At 33.9% G+C, this 6,302-nt stretch overlaps 1 long non-coding RNA gene across 1 annotated transcript; it reads left to right on the plus strand.

The window, feature by feature from the left end:
* Positions 1–235: 235 nt before the first annotated feature.
* LOC122015885 lies at positions 236–2,707 on the plus strand. The gene is made up of 2 exons (XR_006120991.1): positions 236–1,453; positions 1,624–2,707. It is a non-coding gene; the product is annotated as an uncharacterized LOC122015885 (long non-coding RNA).
* The last annotated feature ends 3,595 nt before the right edge of the window (positions 2,708–6,302 follow it).

The following is a 6,302-nucleotide window of genomic DNA, read 5'->3' on the forward strand; positions in this document are numbered from 1 at the left end:
TATTCCTTCACTCGGATCTAATCATCCAGCCCTCCATCCAGATTTGTAGCTACGTGGATCATCAGATTTAAAGGGCAAGCCAACCTCAATTTACTCTCAAGAGATCCGAACCGCTCATCTCAAGATCGGACGTTCAAGTGTTCATCCATCTACCTTACACTCACGGACGGTCCAAATTGAAAGAGAAAATCCTGCCTTTTAATTCTTCCGCGGATGCACAGTGCTACTTGGCTCGGGACATTTCTCTGCTCGCGTTTCTTCTCCCCTACACGCCCGACTCCCCCAAATCCCTTCTCGCGACTTCTTCCAATCCGGCGACGGCAGCGACGGCGACGACCTCTGTTGAGCGGCTACGTTATCTTCTCAGTGTCCTCTGCCAGCGGAGTGGTTTTGCTTCAAGCGGCGAGGTCCCAGCAATTCTATTTCAAGCGGTGACGACGGGGAGAACAAGCCCTAGTGACCGGAGTGGTTCTTCTCCGGTGAGGTCTTCCCCTCTCCGTCCCTACCTCTGGCGAAGCTCCCTGCCGACGTGATTGCGAATGCAAGGAGATCTCAACAGAGGACGCCGGCTTCATTCTTCTTCTCCGGTGAGCTTGTTCTGAACCCTACTGACTGTTGCGGAGGATTTTCTGTGGACGGGGTTCCGAAAGCAGAAGTCTCCTCCATCTCAGTGCACATTCCAACTCCGGCAAAAGCATTTCAAATTCCGGCAGAGCAGTGAGCACCTTCTTCTTGATTCCAGCCATTCATCTTCTCCAGTGATCTTCTTCTCAAACTTCATCACTGAGTGTTGCTGTGGCTTCTGTGGACGGCGTTGCGAATGCTGGCATGATCCCAGCAACTTCAGACTTCAATTCTGTTAAGTAATATGGAGAACAATACTAAAAAGACTCGCAGAGAGCTTTGAGCACCAGACTTATCAGATGATTCTTTTTGCATCAGATATTTTGATTTGAAAGCAGACTTTGAGTTATGGCAGATTATTCATTTATTACCGAAGTTTCATGGACTATCTGATGAAAATCCCAATAGATATATACAAAAATTGGATATGGTATGTTCTTCATGGAACCCACATGGTGTATCAGGAGATGATGTTAGACTTAGAGCATTTTCATTCTAACTGGTGGATTTAGTAAAAGATTGGTTGTATTGTCTCCCACCCGACTCTATCACCAGCTGGATTGAGATGAAGAAATTATTTCTGGCGACGTTCTTTCCTGCTTCTAGGATTGTAGCTATTCGGAGGAGTATTTGTGGAGTCCAATAATTCATAGGAGAACAATTTCAACAATATTGGGAAAGATTTAAAGGACTTGTTGCTAGTTTCCCTCAGCACTAAATAAGTGATCAGTTACTGATTATATACTTCTATGAGGGATTGCTTCCCATGAACAGGAGTATGGTTGATGCAGCTAGTGGAGGAGCTCTAGTTAACAAAACATCTACTCAGGTCAGAGAATTTATTGATATTATAGTTGTAAATTGTCAGCAGTATGAGACTAGATCTATGATTGCAAAAGATATTTATTCTTTTGCCGGTGTATTCTCGATCAGGATCCAGTATCAGCTACCTGGTCCTCAGTATTATTAGACTCATCAACAGGTATAATTCAATTGCAGGATTCACGTATGGGAACACATAACAAGGGACTTTTGAGTAACTCCAGTTTTATCAGCCTTACTTTCAGCACCATCAGCCTGAGCAACATTTTACGGAGTAGTCACAACAATCTTGGCAACAATAAGAAATACAGTTCCAGGAAAAAACACATTCATCAACACAGTTACAATTGTTATTAGATCAACTTACTCCATCAATTTCTGAGGAGATGAATTGTAGAGTTTGTGATATTTCTGACTTTGATTTTGCTACTCTATATGACTCTTCTAATTTTTTATATTGTGATGTTATAGTTGATTCTGATAATATTTTTGTTGATGATATTGTTGTTCCAGATATTCTTGATGTTGCAGGTGTTTTGATGTTGGAATTGTAGGGGAGGCCCAAGAATCGTTACCACCTGAGCTAGTTGAGTCTGCAGTTGTACTTAGTGACGGTGGAATTGTAGGGGAGATCTAAGAATCACTTCCGTTGATTGTACCTGATCTAGAGCTAGTTCTTTTACCTATTCAAAAGAATACCGCATTCACTGTTCTAGAGCTTCTAGGTACTTTTCAGTATGGTAAGGTGGATATTTCTTTAGAATTCTTAGAAAAGTCCATGGAGGTAATTGTTCTAATTCTATTGAATGTGACATATCTTTTGATTCTTGCTTTGTTGATATTGATATTATTTCTAGTTCATCTCACATAATATATGTGCAGGAATTGCATCTTCTTTTTAGTGCACAAGATTTCTACAGACATTTCATTTGCAGTCAATCACGCAAGGATGCATTCTACCACTTGAAGAAAGCCCTAACACTTTATGCAATAATGAAGTTTCTGAAGTGGGCACTCCAATTGAACTATTTTTGACCACCAGAGAAAATTTTTGAGAAGACGATAGCGAAGGGAGTGACTCTCACTTCGCCTGCAATTGAATTATACCCTCACTTCCAATTATCTATCGATTGCTTCAAGCACAAACCAGGTTTTATTGCTCTTTTACTATTATTTTCACTACTTGTCTTTATTACATTGCTACTTGCTAGCTTTGTTGCTAGTTTTGTGTGTTTTATTTTTACACTTGAAATTTGTATTACAAGCATATTTTCAAAGAAATATCTATCTAGGAGTTAGAAAAGAAACAAAAGAAAAAGAGTAGAAGAGATTATTAAAACTCAGAAAGGTGCTCTTCATAAATTTTTTAAAACTAGCTCTTTAATTGAAGATTCAATTGATAAATTACAAGAATAAAATCAAGAACTAAATGATTATACAATAGATGAGCAACAACTAAGTAATCAAGAAGAACTAAATGATTATGCAACAATTGAGTAATCAAGAAGAACTTAATAATCATACAATCAATGAGCAGAAAGAATTGATAGAAAATGATGACAATAATCATGCAATGAATGAGTAAGAAGAATTGAAAGAACATGATGATAATGATTTGAATATAGAAGTTGATAATATAATTGAGAATGAAAATAAGTTAGAGAAAACTGGTCATGTTTTGGATATATAAGATCCAAGATCTTGGGATAACATTGATAATAAAACACGAGATCTTTTGGTAGAGAAAGTTCCTATAAGAGAAAGTAATCTTAAGTTCACTGTAGATGAGCTATCGAGACATTTTCATATTCTTATTACACAAGAAAATTACCAAATGGAGAGAATCAAGATAGAAAATGGCTTGTATACTCGAAAGATGCAAACAAAGTATATTATTTTTGTTGCAAATTGTTTAAATCAGTGAAAAATAAAAGTTTGCTGGCAAATGAAGGTCTGAATGAATGGAAACGTTTAAGTGATAGACTTAGACAATGGTATTGAGCATATTACTAACATGAGAACTTGGATTGATTTGGAAATTAGATTGAAAAAGAATGAAACAATTGACAAAGAGATCCAAGTGCAAATTAAGAAAGAGAAAGAACATTGGAAACTTGGCTAGGATTATTTCTGTTGTGAAATGTCTTGCTAAACGTAATTTGGCTTTTCGCGGAGATAATGAAAAAATTTACCAAACTAGTAATGGTAACTTTTTAGGGTTACTTGAATTAATTGCAGAATTTGATTTGGTAATGCAAGAGCATTTTAGACGCATTCAAAATAATGAGATCCATTATCATTACCTTAGTCATAAGATTCAAAATGAGTTGATTTTTATATTAGATTCTAAAGTCAGAAGTACTATAATTGAAAAAAATGAAAGAGGCAAAATATTTTTCAGTAATACTTGATTGTACTTCAGATGCAAGTCACCATGAGCAAATTACTTTGATAATTAGATGTGTGGATGTCTTAACTTGTCCTATAAAGGTAAATGAGTATTTTATAGAGTTTTTAAAAGTGGATGATACATCTAGATTAGGACTTTTTAATGAATTACAATATATTTTAGAAACCCTTGGACTTGATATTGATAATGTGAGCGAGCAAGGTTATGATAATGGTTCTAATATGAAAGGTAAAAATCAAGGTGTACAAAAGAGATTTCTTGAAATAAATCCAAGAGCATTTTATATGTCATGTGCTTGTCATTCTCTTAATTTAACAATTTATGATATGACAAATTCTTGTGTTAAGGCTGTGTCATTTTTTGGAGTTGTGCATCGCATGTATACTTTATTTGCTAGTTCTACAGAAAGGTGGAAGATTTTATAAGATCATGTTCATCAATTAACTCTAAAGTCATTGTCAACAACAAGATGGGAAAGTCATGTTAATAGTATCACAGCCATAATAACTCAACCAAATGAGATAAGAGAAGCTTTATATGAATTATCGAAAGTTAGTGAAGATGCTAAGACTAGGAGTGAGGCTGAATCTTTAGTAATACATGAACTTGAAAATTTTAAAATTTTGTTGGGTATGACTATATGGTATAACATTTAGAAAAAAAATTAAATTGATTAGTAAAAAGTTGTAATCTAAAGATATGCAAATTGATATTGCAATAAAGATTTTGAGATGATTGATTTCTTATTTTGAAAGATATAGGGAGGAAGGTTTCCAATTTGCTATGACATTAGTGAAAGAGATTGCATTTAAAATAGAAATTGATCCTATTTTTCCTCAAAAACGTACAACTCATAGAAAGAAACAATTTAATGAAAATTATCATGAAAAGATTTCACAATCTGTTGAGGAATCTTTTAGGATTAATTATTTTATTATTGTCGTTGATATTGCTATTTCCTCTTTAAAAAGTAGATTTGAACAATTAGAAATCTTTGAAAATATTTTTGGTTTTCTATTGAATCCTAAAAAGTTTCTTTCAATGAATGATAATAGATTGTATGAGTGTTGTGATAATCTTAAAGTTGCTCTAAAATATAATGACAAGTTTGATATTGATGCTGATGATTTATTTTCTGAATTATAAGTGCTACAAATGTGTTTACCAATAGAAACAAAGTCAGCTTTTGAAGTTCTTGAGTTTGTAAAAGTATTATATTATTTTCCTAATATTTTCATTACTTATAGAGTTTTGTTAACTATACACATTACTGTAGCATCAGTAGAAAGAAGTTTTTCTAAACTAAAATTGATAAAATCGTACTTGCGTTCAACTATGTCTCAAGAAATATTAAATGGCTTGGTAATTTTATGCATTGAAAATGAGATCTTAGAAAACTTGATTTGGAAGAGTTTATTGATGATTTTGCTTCCTAAAATGCTAGAAGATTTAGATTTTTTCAATGATTATTTGATACTTGTTTTGTTTTTGTATTTGTAGCGACTGCACTTTTTGGAGAAACTTAGGAAATATATTTTGTATGGTGTTGTATTTTTTAGAGAATCTTGAGAAATATATTTTGTATGAAGTTCATCATATTTTAAATAAAATATATTATTTTTTAAATTTTATTATTAAACTCTATTCAAATTATATATTAGTAAAAAAAATTATAGGATTTATTTTTCTCTTTTTGCCGAGGACTCTCAAAAGTTAGGGTCAGTCCTGCTTGGACGACAAGTTAGAATGACAGGTTTGGCAGCTTTGAGTCTCATCATAGTTATAGCAACAAATAATTCAGAGGCCAAGAGTCTTGTGCATGGTTCTCGAGATGGATTCTGAAAGAAAAGGCATTTTAAGTTATTACACATTTAAAAAAAATATACCCTTTGGTTAATTTTAAAATACGAAAGTGTCTTTAAATACCCATAACTTGTGTCAGTATAAATTTATTTCCGATACATTTCTAAACCAATTTATTTGTTTCAACTCCCTAACCTTGCAAAATTATCATATTGCCTGCGTTTGGATTTAAAACGCATAATTGTTCCTTTCTCTCCCAATGTCTGACACATCACTTCGCAACTTCAAACCAATGTACTCCTTCGCAACTTCAAAATTTGACGATGTACTCCGCCTCTGCAAATCCAAACCATCAACGACACACTTCTCGGCTTCATCTCTAAACCATCTCCATTGACATTGAAAGCAAAAATCAGAGAGACGGCAGAACCTGACTAAATCATCTTATACTCTTGAATCATCGATAAGTAAAATTTGTGTGTCCTAGATTTCGGCTAATTTATTATTCCTCTACGAAAAATTGAAGCGTTAGTTCATGGGTGTTTTCGATTTTGTGAGATTGAGGTTAAATAAAATTAAGTTTAGGTGTCTGTATTCTAATTTTATGAATAAGTTTGTATTACATCTTCTCTAATTCAGGAAA

Source organism: Zingiber officinale, chromosome 1A (assembly GCF_018446385.1).
Source record: "Zingiber officinale cultivar Zhangliang chromosome 1A, Zo_v1.1, whole genome shotgun sequence".
Lineage (NCBI taxonomy): Eukaryota > Viridiplantae > Streptophyta > Magnoliopsida > Zingiberales > Zingiberaceae > Zingiber > Zingiber officinale.